This window comes from Macadamia integrifolia, chromosome 11, assembly GCF_013358625.1.
Source record: "Macadamia integrifolia cultivar HAES 741 chromosome 11, SCU_Mint_v3, whole genome shotgun sequence".
NCBI lineage: Eukaryota > Viridiplantae > Streptophyta > Magnoliopsida > Proteales > Proteaceae > Macadamia > Macadamia integrifolia.
This window is the reverse complement of record NC_056567.1, coordinates 12,297,309-12,320,343: the sequence shown is the minus strand read 5'-3', so window position 1 is coordinate 12,320,343 and position 23,035 is coordinate 12,297,309. Positions and strand designations below refer to the sequence as shown.

At 44.2% G+C, this 23,035-nt stretch overlaps 2 long non-coding RNA genes across 2 annotated transcripts in view; both read right to left on the bottom strand.

Moving 5' to 3' along the window:
• The window catches only part of LOC122092641, a 39,333-nt gene extending 31,409 nt beyond the window's left edge, over positions 1 to 7,924 (bottom strand). Inside the window, exons 1-2 of the long non-coding RNA XR_006144246.1 lie at positions 7,855 to 7,924; positions 7,561 to 7,698 (exon numbers count right to left, since the gene is read on the bottom strand). This is a non-coding gene — a long non-coding RNA (uncharacterized LOC122092641). The remainder of the gene's footprint in view (positions 1 to 7,560; positions 7,699 to 7,854) is intronic.
• A 3,438-nt stretch (positions 7,925 to 11,362) lies between these two features.
• LOC122092818 lies at positions 11,363 to 14,742 on the bottom strand. Its single transcript, XR_006144322.1, has 2 exons — positions 14,680 to 14,742; positions 11,363 to 11,731 (listed from the first exon to the last, which is right to left on the bottom strand). It is a non-coding gene; the product is annotated as an uncharacterized LOC122092818 (long non-coding RNA).
• Positions 14,743 to 23,035: the final 8,293 nt, after the last annotated feature.

Genomic DNA, 23,035 nt, shown 5'->3' with positions numbered 1-23,035 from the left:
CATCTTGCAACAATGTCTGGATGCCATGTGCGTACCTGACGTGCTCTTATACAAGAGGAGCAAGATGCCGCTGAGCAATTCAACCCAATCCTGTTTCGCTTTGTAGTTGAGTGAGACCGTTGGGAGTTCTTTGAGCGCCATAACGTTGACCCAGGAGTCTATGTGAGGACCAACGACTTCCGTGCATTCCACCTTCATCAATGGTTTGAGGAGATTGGGTGGTACCATATCCTGAAACCCAACAGATACTACTACCCCACATTAGTCCAGCTATTCTACTCCAACATGGAATGCATGAACCAAGGCACCAAAGAGATGTAGATCACCTCCTATGTGAAGGGGGTGGAGATCTCCTTCGACATGGGGTAGTTAGCCAACATTCTGATGGTTAGCAATGTTGGTGACCTAGTGTACTGCCCACCTTGGACTCCAGCATATGAGTTTCAGAGTCCCGATACCTTTCAGGAGATCAATGACATGCTGACTAAGGAAACCGAGGGGTGGAACCATTCAGTCAACTATTTTGCTACTCCAAAGGTTGTCTGCCATGCATTCAGCTGAATGTCCTCCCCACTTGCAAACATTATAACGAGGTATCCGCCCTTCAAGCCTATGTGACATACTGCGTGTACATGGGGGTGAAGATACGTCTGCCTTACCTCCTAATGTGGACCATGGTAATTCGGTCTGAGGGGCAGGATCACCGAGTAGGGAACTTATGCTATGGAAGGATATTGAATGACATCTTCCACCACTTTGGGGTGGACTTGGAGGGTGAGGAACGCTTGGGTGAAGAGGTCATAGACTTCAACCAAAACTCACTGAGGAAGATGACCATAGATCTGAGGGAGGTGACACCTATCCCAGGAGAGGGTCAGCAACCTATGGAGGTAGAGGGTGGCAGTGCTGGTGATGTTGGTGCAGGAGGAGAAGCTGTTGGGGTTGGTGGGGCTCCACTACCTGATCCCCAGGCTATGGGTTCTATGGCGGCTTCTACATCTCAGAGCACTAGGGGTGTGAGGCCTCATAGTCTGATGTTATGGCCCGTCTAGACACCACTATGTCACTGATGAGAAGCATTGATGGCTGCCTCGAGAGCATAGACAGGACCTATTATCTTATGGACAATAGAGTGGCCTCCCTAGAGGCGCAGATGCAAGCGATGGATTTCCTTCTCGGTATTCCGGTGCTTCCTCCAGGAACGCATGGTCCGAACTAGGCTCAAGGCCAAGAATAGAACCAGCAACAGCAGCAGCAGCAGCAAGAGTAGTGGCACGTTTGCCACTATAGCCGTTAGGATTTCCATTTTCCTATTTTTATTTGAGTCTGGTGTTTTTAGGTTTAGTTGAACTTTTACATTATGTCATTTGCTTCAGTTGTTTAATTTCCTAGACTTAGGATAGTTAGGATTTACTGCTTTCTGTACTTTAATTTTATAAAAAGTGTAAGTTGTGTATTCAAGTTCTTTATTATAATGAAATGGATTTAACACCTATGCTTGTCTCCTAATTGTACAATTTCTATTATTGTTGTCTTGAGATTTTTATTTAATTCTAGTTTCCCCAAAATCATGGTTTGGCTAAGATTGTGAGTTAAGGCAGAGCATCACGCTCTGATACCATAGTTGTCACACCTCACTCTCGGCAGACCTAACTTACCATTAAGAATACCGACGATGTGAGTAAGACATATACCTGTCTTACAAACCTACCAGGATCTCTGGTAGCAGTACCTTAACATTTTCACAATCTCACAACATAAACCAACATAAGCAGCGGAATTATAAAAAATGGGGAAACATCTAATAGTAATATAATAGCAATAATCGAGTTATTCTGTTACATTCATCCATGATATATAATATAATCTCAAGAAAATATACAATCCATAACTATATCTAAAAGTATCAAAATATGATATACAATCTCACGGTGCAGCGTAAGCACAATGATCGCAAGCACAGTCCTAATCATGCTCCTCCGCTTCTAGCATCCACCAGTCACTCACACCGTACTCTGACCCAGAAGATACTGGATCACCCACCATCGGCACCACGGTACCTGCATCATCATCTAAAAAGGGGTGTATATGTGGGGTGAGCTTTCCAACTTGCTCTATGAGGGGTGGGGTCAAGCACATCCAAGCAAGTTAATAGCAACGGTATTTATGATACATGATTACGAAAATTAAACACATAGTCTATGATGCTCATGATGCAGTTCATTTATTTATTATCCACCTAACAATACAAATTAAGTCTGGCAAATGCTACTACGGAGCATTAGGATTTATCCCTCGTCTTGGAAATGATATCGACTACTGTTAACACATTGGCCACACCAGACAGGTTCCCGCCTTCGGTAACAATCACATCGTACCGCGGGAGTGACACTTCGGGAAGGCTCATCAAACATACACAATGGGTTATCCAACACCTCAACCCCTGTTGGCAAGGGTGCATAGCATAGGGAGTGATACCTAACCACATATATACTATATGCCTTCATAATGATACAGTTAGTATGGATTACACAATACCGGAGAGACCTCGGCCACAAAGTGTAACCTATCTCCAAATACAGTCCCGGGTTCACGATGCTAAAGAGACCTTAGACACAAAGTGAAACTTGAGACCATTTACCTAATCTAGCATACATATCACAGTTGAGTATAGACTATGCAACACCGGCAAAACCTCGGCCATGAAGCATATCCATTTCCAAATGTAGTCCTAGGGTACACGATACCAGCGAGATCTTGGCCACAAAGTATAACCTGCTACTACAACTAACTCTAATGCACATAATCAATGCATGAATATAATATATATACGGCAATCATGGCACCGGTACCACCTTGGCCACGCCGGATTCCATCTCACACACACACACATCAAAACATAAGGCTATCACGGTACTAGTATCACCTCGGCCACACCGGATCCCATCATACATTTTCATACAGTTCATATCAAAATCGTAAAATGACAATGTAGCATATCATTATCGTATTTGAATAATTACAATTAAACATATAATTCTAAGCATGTGAGCAATTTAATGACAATAAACATTTTAAAAATAAACACAGCCCATCCCTCACATGTTTTACGATCGTTCGTGTTTGGGTTCAAGTATAGCCACCGATCGATCAATTCAATTCTGGATTCGGGGCACGTATGTGTCATTATCCTAGACACAAGGGAATCGTACATCAGTACGCATCAGAAACATCGGGAGGGACCCACACAAGTCACCCCCCAAAATGCACAGACACTATCCCTAAGTAACAATATTTGTCACCTGAAACAACTACCAAAAATATTAGACCTGTTTCTGGTGGAGGTGACAGAGAGCACATAAGGCTCAAAGTCCACCAGAAATAGACCCAGTGGATCCGATGGACTGTTTCTGATGGAGGTATAGGGCAGTCCAACAATTTGGGGCTTTTCGGCTTGGGCTTGATTACTAGGATTTGTTCCATGGAGTTTGTAGGGGATGTCCCTAGCATCATTCTAAGCTAAGAAAATTCAATTTCCACTAAGCCGTTTGGGAGATACGTCGATCAAACGATTGAAACCCTAGTTGGTCATTTGGCATTACATGTTATTAAAGCTCACCAGGATTGGTTCGATCTCGGCAACAACACCGGGAGGGTAGAGCACCCATCCTACAATCCTAACATGGTGTGTACACCAAGATCCTATCCACACCTAGCTTTGTCTAGGTCAAAATGAAGAGAGGAGTGGCATGGGAGGTTGCACTTACCTCCGGCAGCGATTCTGACAACAAGGCGGTAGCTAGCACCAAGGTACACCTCCAATCCCCTCCTTCTTCCTCTTCTCCTTCCTTCCTCTACTCTTTCTCTCCTCTCCTACATTGGGCACAAGGGAAATGAGGAAATGAATCCTCATTTCCCAACTTATAACTTAAGTTGGGCCTAAGGGTCTGTTTGGTTTGGGTCTCTTTTGAACCAATCGGGTTAAAATGAGTTTCGGGGCACAAGGACCTGCACGTTTAGGTCCATAAGGTGTTCACATCAAGAGGAAGGTGTGGAGGATGATTTGTGATCATCCTCAACCATTTACGATGCGAGTGGTGGGACCCACGGGCATCAAAAACTCGACAGCAGCCTGTGGACCCACCGAAAATAGGCACTAGATTCATGCCCAGGCTACTTCCGATGGCTTGTATCTAGTGCCCAAGACAGCTTGCTGTCCCATGATTGGCCTGACATGGGTGGCTGCCCTCGAACATGCACAAGGCCTTTCGACAATTATAATGCGTGCCAGAAACTAAATGTGGTGAGTCGTGTTACTTACCGTTTGGGATCGGAAGGTATGAATCCCCTCCAATTAGATAGTCACGCAATGCATGAACATGTGGGGTCATCTCTACCCCCTTGGTAATACGCAGCCGCAAGCCAAAACCCAATCGTACTTTCAATCTTCGATCCAAGGCCTAACACAACAGTTTCAAATTAGACTGGATTAGGGCACGGGTGTAACATTGTTTCTTTTAATTTCTAACTAATTTACCTTTTATGCTCTTTCCTTATTATTAGTGATTGGCTTTAACACCTAGGCTAGTCCTCTAATGTGTGTACTAAAGCTTATGCTCTTATCTTGAAACTTTTAATATTATTCCTTTGACACTGAATGTCCTATAATCTTGTGGGTTATGGTCAATCCAAAGTCCTTGCTCTGATAACATTCTATCACACCCTGCCTTTTCTAGCAACGGTATGCGGCATTAGACACCTTTCCATATCCAGTAAGCTTGATTCCATAGGATCACAAACTAGGGAGTGTATAACCATAACACCAAATCTAAAATCTTGTACATAATCAGTCCAGCTTATACATATATCCAATGTCTACTATCTGATAGAAATATAATTTTTAATTATATGTGATTTCTCAATACATCTCCCAAAAATATTTACACATTGCTCATTCATTAGTATTAATATATTTCATTAGAGTATTCTTACTACAACGAAATATTTACACAAAAAGAGTTCTTGTAGCATAAGTACTATCACTCAGTAGGTCTAGCCTTCGAAGACACGGTCGTCACAACCACAATTGGGTGTATGCTCTAGCTCAGTCTCTAAGACACTGGCCAAAAAGTCCACGACCAATCCCATAGGATCAATGCTGGTAGCCGACAAAATACTGGTCACGTCATCTAGAATAGTGTAGATAGAATGAGGTGAACACCACATGCTCAGTTAGGTGGTGAGAGCAGGCAAGCAAACGCAGTACAAATGATGCAATGCATGCTCCAAACCTTATATGATGCTGATGGATTTATTTAATTACACTACTTCCTAGTCCATTACTAAGTCTGAAGAAATGGTATAGTGCTATGCAACGTAGGTGGTATCCCCTTTCCCAGTATGGTGGGCTCTAAGGATACAAGCTAGTTACAGGTAGTACTCAGCCAGTCCCAAAAAGAACCTTAGTCCCCCGACTAACCCCTGATTAATACGCCCGGCATTTAAGTGTATAGTACATCATACTTTGCTACAATCCAACTCTAGGTACAGTACGTTGTACCCCGGAAGTGTATAGCTAATCAAGTAGCCACGAGTTAGGATTAGTTAGTTCCTCACCCTTACTGAAAAGGGGTTATAGCACTTGGTTGTTAAGTCCTAGCCCACAAACCTTCTATATGATGCCCATCAATCATTACCATACACACAAACATACAAAAAAAATGCCGGGCACTCACTTGTGTCCCATCTTACCTGCCTTACCTTTTTTAGCTTCCAGATCCACAGTATCAGTAATAGATAAATAATATGCACATTACAATATGCTTGGGAATCAAGCATAAATTAAAATAAGGGAAAACGCTTAGTAAAATAAGTTAAACATCCACTCACCTTGATTTCCTAAATCACTTGTGCGATAGATTCCCAAATTGGTTTAGCATCCTCACCGATGATTTTGGTTCTTGATTGCACAATGTATACATATGTTTATTAATAAATAACTCTACTACCTCAACCTATTTAGTTTAACTTAAAACCCTAATATCCAAGCCCTGACTGGATTTCTATTACACAGTCCCTTTCTTACAACCTTTCTGTTAGTAGGGCTAAATTCATTAAAGAGATATGTCAGTGGGCCCCATATCTGGACAAGGTACCCTGCGGCCATATCAACAGTCAGTTAGGGTTCTGTGACCCTCTTCTCAACCTTTTTCTCCAAAGGAATAGATTTTACTTAAGAATGTGTCAGCAGGCCCCAACCACATACAAAGGATCCACTGGCCACATCAGTAGCCATTCTAGGTTCTAGGACCCTCATAGGCAAGTCAGTTAGGTAACCATCGGTCGGTTGCTTGCACCTACCGATGCCCCTTTCCTACAAAATTCAATTCTGCCAAGGTTGGTTCTGTGAACTGTAGACTTATAATTGACTCAATTCTGGGCCTGGGTGTTCTACCTCTGTATAGTGAACCATATGTGCATGTGGGGGCTGCATGCTGACCCAATTATGGGTTCCAATTGAGTGAAACACAGGTCTGTAAAGCTAGTTGTACAAAAATTTTGTAAATTAAATCTGAATTTAATCAATTCTACTGAATTAAATTCCTTCTCCCAGGTTGGTCTATTAGTTAGGGTTGGAATCAAGGGTTTATGATCTCAGCATTAGGATTCCAACTCTAATCAGACTTCCAACAGGTTCCCAGAGGAGAGTTCATTCAATTGCCCACAGAATTCCCAATTCCGGGACTGGATAAAATTCTGCCATAGGGTTTTCTGCAAAATTCTACCTAACCAACCCCAATTTTCACCTTAATTTCACAAAATTCCATTAAGAAAATGAAAACCTTTTACTCTAAGGTTCACAGAGATTTTATCTTCTAGCCATTACAGTTCCTAAACCTACTAAATTTTGGGGTTTCTTTTACAAGACAGCTGATCCATTCATAAGGACTAGATTGCAACCCAATTCAGCTAGGATTACTAACCCTAACTACTAACTCTAATGAAATTCATCAAAATCCATTGTTATGCTTAGCAGATTTCTCACCTGAGTGTAGAACTTTCCAACAACTGTCTCAGATGCAGCAATTCTCTTTCTATCTCCTCTTCTTCCCTTCTTTCCTTCTTCTTTTTTCCTCTTCTTCTCTTCTCCTTCTTCCTTTCCTTATTGTTAGCATTAAATGTTTGGTGTAAGTGAGATGAATTAGGGCTTAATAAGGCTATTTATAAGACAGCAAAACAGACTCAAGGGTCTGTTTGGCTAGGCCCTTATAAGTTACCTTGTATAACTAACTAGGTTATTAAATTATAACTTTATTTGTACATCTCTGTCTAATGTGGTATAAGGTGGGTTATGACCTCCAAAAAAACCGCTACACATGGTAAATCATGGGGAGCTGTGCTATAGAGGTGTGGGCCCTACTAGGAAAACTGGAAAAATTCTGGTTTCTAACAGCCCTGCTGGCCAACCGGTTGGACTTGCCGGTTACTGCCCTTTCTACCCAACTTTGGGTTTGCTCTTCTATCTAAGGTACGTTGCTCAATATGGGTTGGAATTTGTACCTGTGTGCCCTGCTTCCTGATGATTCTTTCAGTGACCTTGGCAGGCTGGGTATCAACAAGTAGGGTCATCTTTGCCCTTTAGGCACTCTACCACTACCGTTCATGCCAATGCTGCCTTTCTCTCCTCTATTTCCTTACCTGAACATAGATTAGGGGTTAAAAAAAATTAGGGTGTTATAGTTAGTTACAGACATTGTTTTGATATCACTATCCAATAAATACAGTATTAAGAAGAAACTTTATAATTAGACAAAAAGAATAAAAAAGAATGCAGGATGATGCCCATCATCCTACCAGATGCTCGAAAGCATAACCCTCATAGCCATAGTCCTGGTCGTGGTCCATGTACTCCTATGTATATGACTCCTCGACTATGCTGATTGGGACCTCACTTTGGTCTGGTACCTATACACTTGAATCACCATCTATAAAGGAAAAATAGCATGGGATGAGCTTCCCAAGCCCTATGAGGGTGTGGGGGTATACAAGTACACACAATAATAATAATGCTATCACATGCTCAAACAAGTTCCTTAATGCAGATTGAGTCCATTTTAATTAATAAACCTATACAATCACATTAAGTCCAATAGCTTGGTTAGAGTGCTACTTAATGTAGGTGGTATCCCTCTTTACTAGTAATCGTCGGTCCCTCGACAATATAAGCAAGTTACAAGAAGGAGCATATTGGTCCCTACATTTATACTTCAGTACCCGGTAAGCCCCTAGGAGTAATCACCCTAACTGCACCGGCCCAGTCTTGCAGCGCTCGTGTACGACATTCACTAATCATACAATGAACTTGATATTCTAGAACGAACCTCAGACCTACCTGCTGGGATTAGCCAATACCTCATCTCTTATTGGTAAGGGATTGTAGCACCAATTTTTTGATCCTACCCATGTATATTATTCATGAATACAATCCCAACAAATCAATACTTAGGCAACCAGGGCACATGGTACCGGAATTCCTCTTCGGCCTCACCATGCCCCTCACCTTCCATATCCACATCTCATCCACATTCGCACATTTTCACACACTCACATTTTTCACATACCCACACACACATGCTCCAATCCATATAATAAAATCATAATAGAAAATTGATGCATAAACACGTGTGACATCACAATATGAGCATGCAAAAAGAAATTAAATCATAAACACTCCATAAATTAAGTTAAACACCTACTTACCTAAATTGTACATGAATTAGAACAAATTACCAATCTCTCGTGAATCCATGTATTTTTCCTATTTAAAGGTAGTTCAACCTATCTAATATATGCATAATAGTTACATTTTAATCCCTTAAATACCCCTAACAAACCCCTACAAAAATCCTCAACTAAAACCCAAATCATAGGCTAATCATACTGTAACTCGCTAATGGGCTTGGTGGATTATCCTGACTGGTTGATTCCAATGAAGGATCAATACGAAGGCTTACAGACTATCGAAAAACCAACCGGTTGATAGAATTGGTGGATGGGTTTTGATCAACCAGTTGGGTTAGCCAGTTGGGCAGGAATTGGGATTTTTCCCTTGTTTGGCTTCCCAACTATGACTCTTCATTCCTAGGTTCATCCTACTCCTCCTAGGGCATGAAACCTTAGTTTCTATGGTGAGGGATTTTGATCCTCACCAACCCCTAGGTTCAATTTGGTGATCCACCCCAATTAGGTCACCCACTTTCATGGATCTTATACCTATATGCTAGGATGAATTTAGTTGGATCATATAGGTATGAGTTCCATCTTCCCAAGGCTCCCATTTAGTGTATAATGTATAAAAGTCCCCTCCTTAGCTTAGGTTATGATCTTGTAGAGTGAAGAGAGAGAGAGAGAAAGAACTTGTATAAGGGAGAGAGAACCTACCTTGGCACTATGGAAAGGTGGTCTTCACAAGGAATGCTTGGAGGTGGAGCTCCTTCCTCAACTCCCCCTTCCTTCTTCTTCTTCTTCTCCTTCTCCTTCTCCTTCTCCTTCTCCTTCTCCTTCCTCTCCTTATTCTCTTTCCTCCTTGACTTGTGCAATGAACAAATGAGAGGTGGTTGGGCTTTAAATAGGCTTATTTAATGACTAAAACCTGTTTGACAATTAAATGGGTTTTTGGCCAAACAAGTTTAATCCATTGGTTGATGGTGTGGGTCCACCTTTATACAATACCTGTCCATTAATCAATCAATATGAAGGTGTGAACATTCATTGGAGTGGTCTAGGGGCATACAGGTAGGTAGCCACATCAAAATAACCTCCTTTGGAGCAATTTATGTGTGGAGCAGTTTAAGTGTCTCCGGGTGGTGCAACCAGCCAACCAATTGAACCATCCGGTTGCCCCAAAAGGTCGATTTGGCTGGGTTGCTCTCCAATCCTTGGCCCTATATGCACGAGGACTTGTGTGGGAGGTCCATAGCCTTTATATAGACTTGTTCAACATGATGAAATTAAGGAGGTCTTTAGTGTTGGCAAAGTTACCTAAGCTTCATTGGAGGTTTAAATTCCTTTCTGTTCTGTCGTCATGGTCAACCATGACACAAAGGATCATCCTTTCCTTCCCGACAGTAGAATGTTGCTATCCATAGTTCATTGGTGCTTTGCAACTCTGGTGGATCATCTGTTACCATGAAAATTTGTTAGGTTTGGGCACGTATGTAACATTCCCCCCTCCTTACAAAAATGTTCGTCCTTGAAAATTGACGTACCTTCTAACCCAAACATTCCAAGTTATTTCTTCTTCATTTCATCTTCTTGCTTCCAAGATGCTTCTTACTCCGTGTGCTTCTCCACTTGACTTTGACATAAGAGACAGTATGACTCTGAAGATTGCGATCCTTCTGATCAATAATCTCCTCAAGATGCTCCACATATCCCCAATCAGCATCAAATTATAGGGGTATGTAGTTCAAAATCTATACTGGGTCGGGAATGCACTTCTTCAACATCAATATGTGGAATACGTCATGATACCTGTCCAACTCAGGTGGTATAGGTATTTTGTAGGTTACTAGTCTGATCAAGCTAGAATTCTTATAAGGTCTCGTGTATTTGGTGCTAAGCTTCCCTTTCTTTCCAAATTTGCTAATCCCAACATTGCACTTTAAGTCTTTCTGCTGAACCAACTTCTCCATGGAGAATGTAATTTTCATGGGAATGAAGTGAGCTACTTTGGTTATATGATCCACTACTATCCAAATTGTATCACTCCCTTTCTGAGTACGAGGAAGACTAGTGACAAAGTCCATAGTTTTTTGCTCCCATGTACAATCCGTCATGGGTAAAGGTTGTAGTAATATGTGGGGTCTTTTCCTTTCAGCTTTCACTTGTTGGCAATTCAAGCATTTGGCTACATAAGTAGCCACATCTTTCTTCATGCCACTCCACCAATACGATTTCCTCAAATCTCCGTACATTTTGGTGCTACCAGGATGGACTGAGTAAGGTGAGTTATGTGTCTCTTGTAGTATCAATTATGTCAATTCTTCATCCTTCGGTATGCACACCCTATTTCCAAACTTCAGGACTCCCTCTTTGGTCAATGTGAAGTCCACATTCTCTGGTCTCCTTCTTTGATCCCCTTAACTATTTTCAGTAATTCTATATCAGTGAGCTAAGCTGCTTGAATCTTCTCTAGGTAAGAGCATTGCATCATCAAGGCAGCTAACGTCACGATAACTTCATTCATTAGTAATTCCAGTTCCATTCTCCTTGCTTGTCACACCCCACCATAAATAGCTAAGATATTCAATACCGGACACCTGACCGTATCCAGTCAGCCTGACTCCCCAGGATCACAAAGTTGCAGGTTAATAACCACAATCCATAAGATAACTAAAATCATGCACATAACAAGATCAAATAGATAATTATGGTGTCTAACTACATGATAACTCTATATATTACATCACAAAAGGGGTGAAATACAATCCATCCCCAAAAGATTTTACATATCTTCCATCAATCAAAGTATAATTTATAGTAGCAGAATATATACAAACATAAACACAAAACGAAATCCTGAGACACTCAATAACTCTAGCCTTTAAAAGCATAGTCATCACACCCACAGTCAGGTCCATGCTCTGCCTCGGCATCTGGAATGACTTCTAAAGTGTCAAAACTCCTGAAGGGTCAGCCCTGGTACTTGGCAACTCAATAACTTCTCCATCTGAAAAAAAAATGAATAATGGAGTGAGCTCAACATGCTCAGAGAGGGGTGGGGGAAGGCAAGCAGACACAATACAAATGATGCAATACATGCTCCACACCTTATATGATGCTCATGAATTCATTTGACTACTCTACTTCCTATTCCATTACTAGGTCCATGATTGTGGTATTAATGCTATGCAACATAGGTGGTATCCCCTCCCCAGTACATCGGGCTCCAGATATATAAGCTAGTTGCAGGCAGGAGTCACAAGTCTCGGAAAGAACCTTAGTCCCCCAGCTAACCCTTTGGTTAGTAACCCCAATAGCCATGTATACAGCATGTCATACCATGTTGCAATCTGCCACTAGTTACAATCCATCGTACCCCGAAAGTGCATTGCTGATTAGGAAACCATATAATAGGATTAGTCAGTACATCACCTGTCACACCCCGTTCACCCTGAACCGGAGCGGTGACCGAGTTAACACCGGTTAACCCAAACCTGCCAGGATCATCAGATACTGTATTCCACCACAGCATACATACACTAACATCAATTCATCAGATCAGCGGAAGACTAAGTTTTACCTGTAAATAATTCCCATATACTCGATACCCAAATGATAATACCATAATTATATACATTTGGGCCCGAAGGCATGATATATACACAAAAAGAATGAAGTTCAAATATCAAGTATATATACATGAATTTATCAAAATCATCAGAGTACACAGCTCGGCTCGATCTCAAGGCTGGAGCTCAGCTCGGCCTCAGAACTGCTGTCCTGCAGCACAGCTCTCACACGCGCAGTCTACGCCGTGCTCAAACTCATCAGGGGTCCACCAGTCCTCTTCAGGAAACTCGACTGCGGTACCCACCCCAAGCTCCTCAGATGCATGACCTACAAAATCATCTAAAAAGGGGTGTACACATGGAATGAGCTCACTAGCTCAGTAAGTAGAGAGGTGGACCACACACAACAGTCCACACATCACAACACATCATATGCACTACATGCCATGCAAGTCATTTTAAATCACATACACCTAAACAACATTTCTAAGTCTTTGGTTTTAGTGCTACTACAACCACAGTGCGCGTATACTCCGGGTACGAGCCGCAAACTCCCTCCCGCGATACGCCCATAGGGCTGTTGGAGAAGGCCCACCGTGAGTACTCGGAAAAATAAAGACAATGCCGTCCACCGGCTCTCAACAAAAATGTAAATAAATTAAATGACAGTGCTGACTCCAGCAATTTAAAAGCAGTACGATTGGCCCTCTTGAAATACCACCGGGGTTACCGACTGTCCTACATGACTCGCCGGGCGTAATGCCTAACCGCCACAGTGTCCGACAACCGCGACCCCTGCTTCCCCCCAAATGGCAACCCAACACCTGAACCCCTGTTGGGAAGGGTCGTAGCGCGGGATGGTGAGAGTCCTAATACCGCATGCTCCTATATGTAGTACGACTGCATAGTGCCTCCGTGTCCCATACCACAGGCCACCAATGCATTCGTTTCCAAGCCGACCACGGCATCTAGTCTATCACGGCATCTAGTCTATCAAGGCATTATGCAACATGATGTACACATTCAACATATAACAACACATTCAATTTGCATTTGAAAAGTAAACATAGCATAAATGCACATCAATGTGTGAAATGACTAATCTATATAGCATATTCATGATGACATGACTAAATTAGATATAGTTATATGAATGCCAAACAAATGCCTTGAAACAAGGCCAAACGTCCTCTCTCCACTTACTTGTAGCGTACAAGGAGTCCCGCTCGGTATGGGTGAGATCCGGAGCGAATCGGGTAGGCTTTGGTGAACCTAACCAAATTGAGCGGGGTTAGCACTTCACCATTTTAGAATCAAAATTAATGAAATCCGACGTCAAAATCGTGTTTAGAACGTCGAAAGAAGGTCCCACGTCCGATTTGGGCTCGATCGGACCTAAAAATCACATTCTGGCCACTCGGGTGGGTCACTCAGGTGGGTTGTCTACCCACCGGTCCTACCCGCCGGTTTTGGACCAGCGGGTATGGACCCGCCGGTTTTGGACCGGCGGGTATGGACCCGCCGGTAGGACCCGCCGGTCCTACCCGCCGGTTTGGCCAGAACCCCCCCTGGTCCTCTCAGTTGGGTGACTCAGGTGGGTTGTCTACCCACCGGTCCTACCCGCCGGTTTTGGCGGAAAAACCCCAGTTTCTTCTCAACTTCCTCCATTCCTTGGGGACCCAAATAGGGCTTTTCTCAACCCATTCTTCACACCTTTAAAGTCCTATAGGATGGTTCTAGCTTAGATCTAAGTTAGATTCAAGTGAGGGGAACCATCTTACCTTCTTTGCTCAAGAATGACTTCAAACCCTCCAAATCACTTCCAACTCACAATGCTCCTTCTACCTTGTCAATATCTCTTCAAATCCTTCAAGATCAACACATAAATCATCTATTAAACCTTAGATTCATCATTTCAAAGGGTGTTTACAAGATCTTAAGAAACCATACTCGAATCAAGGGTTTAAAGCGTGGGTATGGTGAATGTTCATAAAACCCAACTTTTCTTACCTCCAACTGTAGATCTTGAGTTGAAGATTACTCTCTCGGCACCGGAATGGCAAGATCGAGCTTCGGCGCCACTGAAATCCTCCCTTTCTTCCTCTTCCTTTCTTCTTCCCTTTCTTTTTCTCTCTCCTCTTTACTTTTCTCACCAAACGTATGGGGGTAATAAATGGAAAGAAAAGAAGTCATAAAGCTTTATATACTATTCCTACTTAAGTGAATAGTGATGGATGGGTCACTCAGGTGGGTAGGTGTACCCACCTGTCATACCCACCCGAGAGTCAAAACTTGGGATTTTGACCGGGCTCGGACCCTCGGCTCAAACCTCACCCCAGGCATACATTGTAGCCAACGTATATATCTTAAAATACAGATATAATACCTGTTTTATCCGTACATAGCCTTATGGTAGGTGCACGTACACGGTTTGGGTACTCCCGTCTCTTCTGGCACTGGCTCGGACTTGTCGGGCCAGCCGGTGTTTAAGGTCACCCGTGCCATCATAGCCCATAGGGAACCCGCTCTAACATCCTCTGGCTCGGTTCCTGCATGGTTAAACCGGTTCAATCGCGAAATCAGACCGGGTTTAAGAAGCGGGATATTACATTACCCCCCCTTCTGAAAAATTTCGTCCTCGAAATTGCGTACCTGGTTGATCAAAAAGATGAGGGTACTTGGCTCGCATTTCTTTTTCTACCTCCCAAGATGCTTCTTCAAGTGAATGATCGGCCCATCGCACCTTTACATAGGAAATGGAGCGGTTGCGAAGGGTTTTCACCTTCCGGTCCAAAATTTCAGCTGGCTGTTCCGTGTAGGTCATATCAGCCTCTAGGTACCCTGGTTCCACAGGTAGTACATGGGATGGATCATGCACGTACTTCTTCAGCATGGATACATGGAATACATTGTGAACATTTCCAAGTGAAGGTGGCAGGGCAAGCATGTAGGCTACTGAGCCAACCCGGGACAAGATCTCAAATGGTCCCATGTATCTTGGGCTCAACTTCCCCTTCCTGTGAAACCTTTGCAAACCTTTAGTAGGAGAGATCTTGAGAAATACCTTTTCTCCTGGTTGAAATTCAATCTCCTTCCTGCGGGTGTCCGCATAGCTCTTTTGACGGGACTGAGCTGCTTTAATCCGTTCTCTAATAACGTCGACCTTGTCACAAGTCATTTGGATCATCTCAGGTCCTAACATTCGACGTTCACCTACCTCATCCCAATACAAAGGAGTTCTGCACTTTCTGCCATATAACGCCTCATATGGAGCCATCCCAATTGTAGCTTGGTAACTATTATTATATGCAAATTCCATAAGAGGTATATATTCTTCCCAGCTGCCACTCATTTCCATTGCACATGCCCTGAGCATGTCTTCTAATATCTGTATGGTTCGCTTCGACTGACCGTCCGTTTGTGGGTGAAAAGCTGTACTCAAATTCAGTTGCGATCCCAAGGCACGCTGTAAACTTTTCCAAAATCTGGAAGTGAACCTTGGGTCCCTATCTGAAACAATGCTCACTGGCACTCCGTGTAAACGCACTATGTTGTCCATGTAAAGTTGTGCTAGTTTGGTCATGGAGAACTTGGTCTTGATAGGAATGAAGTGGGCAGTCTTGGTAAGCCGGTCCACAATCACCCATATCGCATCCATTCCCTTAGGTGTACTTGGTAGTCCGGTGACGAAGTCCATTGTAATCCTTTCCCACTTCCATTCTGGTACTGGGAGTGGCTGAAGGGTACCATAAGGTCGATGCCTCTCAGCTTTCACCTTCTGGCAGGTAAGACAAGTCGCCACATACAAAGCTATGGTGACTTTCATGCTTGGCCACCAGTAACTCTGTTTGAGGTCTTTGTACATTTTGGTACTTCCTGGGTGGAGTGAGTACTCGGAGTTATGTGCTTCTCTCACTATCTTGTCTTGTATATCCAAATCATCGGGTACACACAATCTGTCTCGAAACATCAATGCCCCATCACTGGCTAAAGTAAAATCTGGGTCGTTCATTGTTTGGTCTTGAACCTTAACTCTGATCCGCTGCAATTCAGGATCCAAAGGTTGCTTCATTATCACCTCTTGCCTAATTGCCGGATGCACCTGTAGAGCCGATAAGGATACCGTCAACCATTTAAGGTTTTCTGGTTGAGGTTCAAGCTCTAGGGTTGCCCCTTCATACAAGAGGGTTTCATCCATTAGCATCGCCTCTTGCACAAGTGGTGAGCTTACTGCTAAAAATGAAAGCGACACAGTCTGTGTCTTCCGACTCAATGCATCCGCCACTACATTAGCCTTGCCAGGATGATACTGAATATCGCAGTCATAATCCTTCATGAGTTCAAGCCATCTTCTCTGTCTCATATTCAAATCTTTCTGGGTGAAGAAGTATTTCAGACTCTTGTGGTCGCTGTATATCTCACACTTCTCCCCATACAAATAATGTCGCCAGATCTTAAGGGCAAAAATGACTGCGGCTAGTTCCAAGTCATGAGTGGGGTAATTCTTCTCATATTCCTTTGGTTGTCGGGATGCATATGCTATTACCTTTCCGCGTTGCATGAGAACACAACCCAAACCAACTTTAGAAGCATCGGTATAAACTGTCATTCCACCTGTGCCTTCAGGAATAGTCAGCACAGGGGCAGTCACCAACTTCTCTTTCAATTCTTGGAAGCTCTTCTCATATTCCTCTGCCCAGTCAAATTTCACACCCTTTTTCGTCAACTTGGTCATTGGTGCCGAGATCCGAGCAAAATTCTCGATGAAACACCGGTAATATCCAGCCAAACCCAAGAAGCTTCTAATTTCAGTAACATTCTTGGGACTTTCCCATTCCACTACTGCTTTTACCTTAGCAGGATCTACTTCGATTCCAGCTTTAGACACTACGTGCCCCAGGAATCCAACTTGTTCTAGCCAGAATTCACACTTGCTGTACTTGGCAAACAACTGTTGATCTCTCAACCTCTGTAACACCATTCTCAAGTGTTGAGTGTGCTCCTCTTCGGTCTTGGAGTAAATCAAGATATCATTAATAAAAACAATTACCCATTTGTCGAGCACATCCTGGAATACTCGATTCATTAGATCCATAAATGCTGCCGGTGCATTGGTTAACCCGAAGGACAACACTAGGAACTCATAATGGCCGTATCGAGTCCTAAATGTTGTTTTGGGTATATCACTACTCTTTATCTTGAGCTGATAATAGCTGGACCGAAGGTCTATCTTCGAAAATACTCTGGCTCCCTGCAACTGATCAAATAAATCATCAATGCGTGGCAATGGATACCGGTTCTTAATGGTTAACTTATTCAACTCCCGGTAATCTATGCACATACGCAAGCTACTATCCTTCTTCTTGACAAACAACACCGGGGCACCCCAAGGTGAAACACTTGGGCGAATAAACCCCTTTTCCAATAGTTCTTGCAATTGCATCTGCAACTCCTTCAACTCAGCTGGTGCCACTGGAGCTGCTCCAGGAATCAAGTCTATGGCAAACTCTAACTCTCTGTCAGGTGGTAACTGCATCAGATCATCTGGGAAAACATCGGGAAACTCTTTAACCACCTTTACTTCTTCTAGAGGTGTAACTCTTGCATCAACATCGAGTACCGAGGCTAAGAAACCTTGACATCCACTTTCTAGCAACTTTACTGCTTGGAGGGCGGAGACAAGGACCTTCCTCATCCTTTTTACTGTATCTGCTCGGTATACCCATTCTTTCCCTTCGACATCTGTTACCTTAATCAGCCTTTCCGCACAGATCACATTAGCTCGATGGGCCGACAACCAATCCATACCCAATATAACATCAAAATTCTGCATATTGAATTTAATGAGTTGTGCATCAAAGTTCTTCCCACTAATCTCCACTGGGCACGGCCCATACACTTCCTTCAACTGTGCAATTTTACCAGTAGGCATACTAACAATCATTCCATGGTCTAGGATCCTGGGTGACATCCCAAGTTTCCCTACAAATCTCTTAGATGCGAAGGAATGAGTAGCTCCTGAATCAAATAAAACATAGGCTGGTATGCCCGATATGGGTAGGATACCTAATATAACAATGTATACTAATTTCAGCAGGTCATCAATATAAATCATAATGAACTTCTTAATTTAAAATGTACCTGCTACAACTTCTGTACTAGCCTCAGCTTCCTCGGCTGATAGGGCATACATCCTTCCCTGCGGTTGACTGCCTCGAGGTAAGGGAGGTCGATACGCAGAGGGCTGACTGGAGGGCAAGGCTGGTCGGGGCCGACAGTCTTTCACATAATGCCCATAGGAATGGCAGTTGAAACAACGAATCTGAGGCGTCGGAACTGGAGCGGGGCCCCTCTGCACTTGACCCGCTGCAGATGGAGGTCGAGGTGGCCTTGGAGCTGTAGGTGCCACACTAGTGTTCGGGCGAAAGGAAGTAGAACCCGAACCACCAACTGGCCTGGAAGGGTAGCCAGATGGCCTATAGGGCTGCCTATACATAGGCCCAGAACTGTATGATCCGCGGTAAACCTTGGAGGAATTTCCCGCATCTGGGAATGGATTTGTTCTCTTCCACAGTCCAGGAGTGAGGGACTGTTCACCCTTTTTCTTATCTTCCATTGTTTTGGCCTTCTGTACAATCTGGTCATATTCGGTCAAATCCAAGACTTCAAGCACAGACCCAATAGATGCTTTTAGGCCTTTTAGGAACCTTGCTGCCTTTTCTTCAGCTGTTCGCATATGCCTTGGGGCAAAATGGAATAAACTTTCAAACTGTTGCTGATACTCAAGGACAGTCTTACCTCCTTGAGTTAAGGCCATGAATTCAGTCTCCTTCCGATCTCTGAAACTGCGCGGATAATGGTTATCCAAGAACAATTCCTTAAACTGCTCCCAAGTAGGTTCTGGATGAGCAACCATCAATATAGGCTTGGAAGCTTGCCACCAAGTGCCTCTTTCTTGAGTTGTAACCCAGCACAAATGAGCTTCTGGGCATCTGTGCACTCAAGCACCTCAAATATCTTTTCCAATTCTTGGATCCATTGATCCGGTTCTAGAGGATCACTCCCCACCTTAGAGAATACCGGTGGTAAGTTCCTCTTGAACGACTCCACTACCCTTGACGTGTTGCTCATCGCCGGGAAGTTAGGAGCATAGGCAGGATAGTAGGAGTATGGAGGTGGCATCCCATGCTGAGGAACACCGAATGGTGGGATTGGAGGTGTACCCACCACTTGTGGTCCTGTTCCAGACCCTACAGGTGGGTCCTGCGGAGTGGGTACCCGGGGAGGTTGACCCGGTTGAGAAAAATCCAACTGTTGCTGGATGGCAGTCATAAATGCTCGCTGTTGCTGAAGCATTTGTTGCTGGAAAGCTTGTTGGGACTGCTGAATTATTGTAGCAACATCTCCCGGTGTAATGACCGGTGGAGGGTCCGGGAGTGCAGTCATAGGTGGGTCCCCATGTGCCCCACCCTGACCAAGGGTCTCTGAAGGTAGTGGAGGTGAGGTATGCCCCACAAAATGGGACCCTCTAGGATTTTGCGGTCGACCGACCCGACGAGGACCCCGCGAGGTACCTCGGGCATTACTACCGGATCTAGTACGTACCATCGTATCCCTGTACCTGGAACATATCACACACCATATTGGTTAAACACCATAGAACTGATTTAGGCACACAATCATGTGCCATTATATGAGGTGTTGTAGTGTATGATAGCCTGTAATTAGTCATAGTTTAATTCCAAGATACGGGCGAAGTCCACATCATGCATGCTAATGGTCCCACTCGACCATAGCCCATTGATCATAGGACTAATTTCCACCATAAAACCAATGAAATCACAATAGGAGAAGAGAAGGGAAAAAAAAATTTCAAATTTTCAATTTTCCCTTCTGTCCAAACCGGTGGGATGAACCGGCGGGTAGGGACCCGCCGGTCTGACCCGCCGGTCCCAGCACCCCAAACCGGCGGGTGTCACCGGCGGGTAGGGACCCACCGGTCTTGCCCGATGATAAAACACGAACAGGGCCAGAAAGGCCCTGTTTTGTCTGTCACTCTCACTCTCTCCCCTCTCTTTCTTCCTTTTCCTTTTGGACGATCTTGGGAGTCTACTCGGCGCTCCTACTCGCGGTTCCACTCATCCACTCGGCGCCTTAGTGAGGAGTCAACTCATCTTCATCCAAGTAAGTTCCTCTTCTTCTCCTTTTTCCAGAATTTCAATTTGGTGAAATGCTTGAATAGGGTTTACTTTCTAGGCTTTCTTTCTCTATTTTTCACCATAGAATAGTCTTTCCATGTGTTTATGATGATTCTACTATAGTCATTCGTAGTTTATAAGAATTTGTTTCTTCATTTGGGGAAGAACCCCCAATTTGTGCCCTAGGTTTCCCAAATTTGGGGATTTCTTACATTGTTGATCCTTTTCTCAAATTGGTGATTCCTTCATAGTACATTTCACTTGTTTTATGCTTAATATGCCTTAGATTTCAGGAATCAACCATTATGCTTGGAATCTCTATGTTTTCCCATGAAAATTCCTATTTTTGACATTGATTTCCTTGATTTTCATTCATACCTGTATTTATAGAACTCTATAGTCTATTTGGGGCATGTTCTTGCATTTCCGTCATCCCACTACTACGTTATCTCGTCTTAGTCCTATGGTTTCCGGTTGCTCTCCATTTTATTCGAATTTGCACCATGTACTTGAATTTCCTCATTTTACTTATACTCTTTGCTTTTGCTGTCCTTTGCTGTTTTGACATGTTCCTATGCGTTGTCAACTACCGTGCTTCATGTCATAAGTTTCCTATCGTTCTCAGATTGTCGCCGTTCCCGTTTTGCATAAACTGGGTTTTGGGTTTCCCTTCTTTGATGCTGCTGTCTTTTCTTGCTGTACTAACCCAACTTTCTTTCCTTATTGCCAGGATGTCTTCACGCACCGGCAGAGGACCATCTTCCTCTGGCGTTCGACGCAAGACCACCGCTTCCAAGCGGAAAAGTGCGGAGACCAGCACTTCAGCTCATCGCACAGGGAGACCTACACCTGCTCAGTCTGACCCTTCAGACTATGATGAGGAGCACTTCACTAGTGCAGAGGCCGCAGCCAACTGGCCTAACTTCCTGAAGGGGCCAGTGTTGATGGAAAAGACCGTGGTAGTCGAGGACTTCCACAAGGCCTAGCTTCAGGAGAGGTTCTCAGCATTGGGCTGGGACACTATTCTTCAGGTGGACCGACCGTGCTACGAGCAGCTCGTCCGTCGGTTTTATTGCAACCTCGAGGTGTCGTATCAGTACGGGGAATTCACTATCAGCAGCCTGGTGAAGGGAGTGGATATCCAGCTGACGGTAGGCACCCTGGCCAGCATATTGGGTATATCGGCGGTGGGACACCGATACTACAGTCCCCCCAGGAGTAGGCCTCAGGGACCGTTCATGAGCATGGAGACACCGGACTTCATCTACGAGACCATCTGCGGCAGCAGCAGTCGCCCGGAGTCCGAGACATCTTTCTTCCCTGAGGTCCGTCTCTTCGCCCGGTTGATCCAGTTCAACCTGCTCCCCAGAGGAGGTCATCGGAACCAGGTAGGTTTCATGACGGCTTTCATTGCATTTTGTATTTTTACGACCGCAGAGGGAGGCAGGGAGCACTTGTGCCTTCCCTATATCATCCTCAGAGCGATGGAGCACCATGCTTCCCACCCAGAGGACGGAGGATTCCCCTACGGTAGGATCCTCACCAGGATCTTCGAGTTCTTCAGGGTGGATCTGAGCGGAGAGGAGGGGAAGACTCCGGCTGATAGGTTCGATCGGAGCAACCTCTTGAAGATGGGTCTCCATACCCTCATGGATTCACCTCCTAGATCGGGAGCTCGGAGAGGTAGGGGTAGGAGGGCTGCCCCTGCGGTGGATGTCCCCATGGAGGAGGAGTCCAGTGAGGAGGATGAGGACTACGTTCCTCAGGACGAGGAGGAGGAGCCGATGGGTAGTGGCATTCCTGAGGAGGTGCCTCAGGAGTCGAGAGGTCCGGGTCCTAGTTCTTCCGGAGCTGCAGCCCCACCATATGGAGCCCCACCACCTGGGAGTGGTGACTACGACTATGAGGATAGGACAGCCTCCATGCGGGCCTTGCAGGATGGCCAGGTTCAGATACTGAGGCGGCTAGACGAGATTGCCTCCAGGCAGACCACCTTGGAGGATTCCTTCCGTAGGCTGGGTCAGGACTTGGACACTAGGGCCACCGCTATCTCAGCAGACTATGGCCGGCTTCGGAGGGAGGTACGGTTGGTGAACACGAGGTTCGATTACTACGATCATCACTTCAACGTCAACTCCAGGCCTCCGGCGAACGTGGTGATCATCGACGACGATGACGACGACCAGTGAGGGGTTGGCTTGCCCACACTAGCTGTTTATCTATTTTCTCTCTTTTTGTAGGCATTGTGTATTTATTTATCTCATTCCTTGTAATTGCAATGTAATTTGATTTCATTTATGGAATAAAATGTCTTTGGATAATGGATTATGGTGGTGTTTTCATATGTGGAATACCTGTGTGGTTTTGTGGTGATGTGATTTTTCTATCTGTGCTCTTGGTTATATTATTATCTGTTGTTTATCAGGTTTTGTGTAAAATTTTTGGAAATCCCACTTTACGCCGTTATGCTGCCGAAATTTCATCGAAATAGTACTTTATAGGTTATAGTTCCAATCTAATTACCTTTTATCTACACTCACGCAT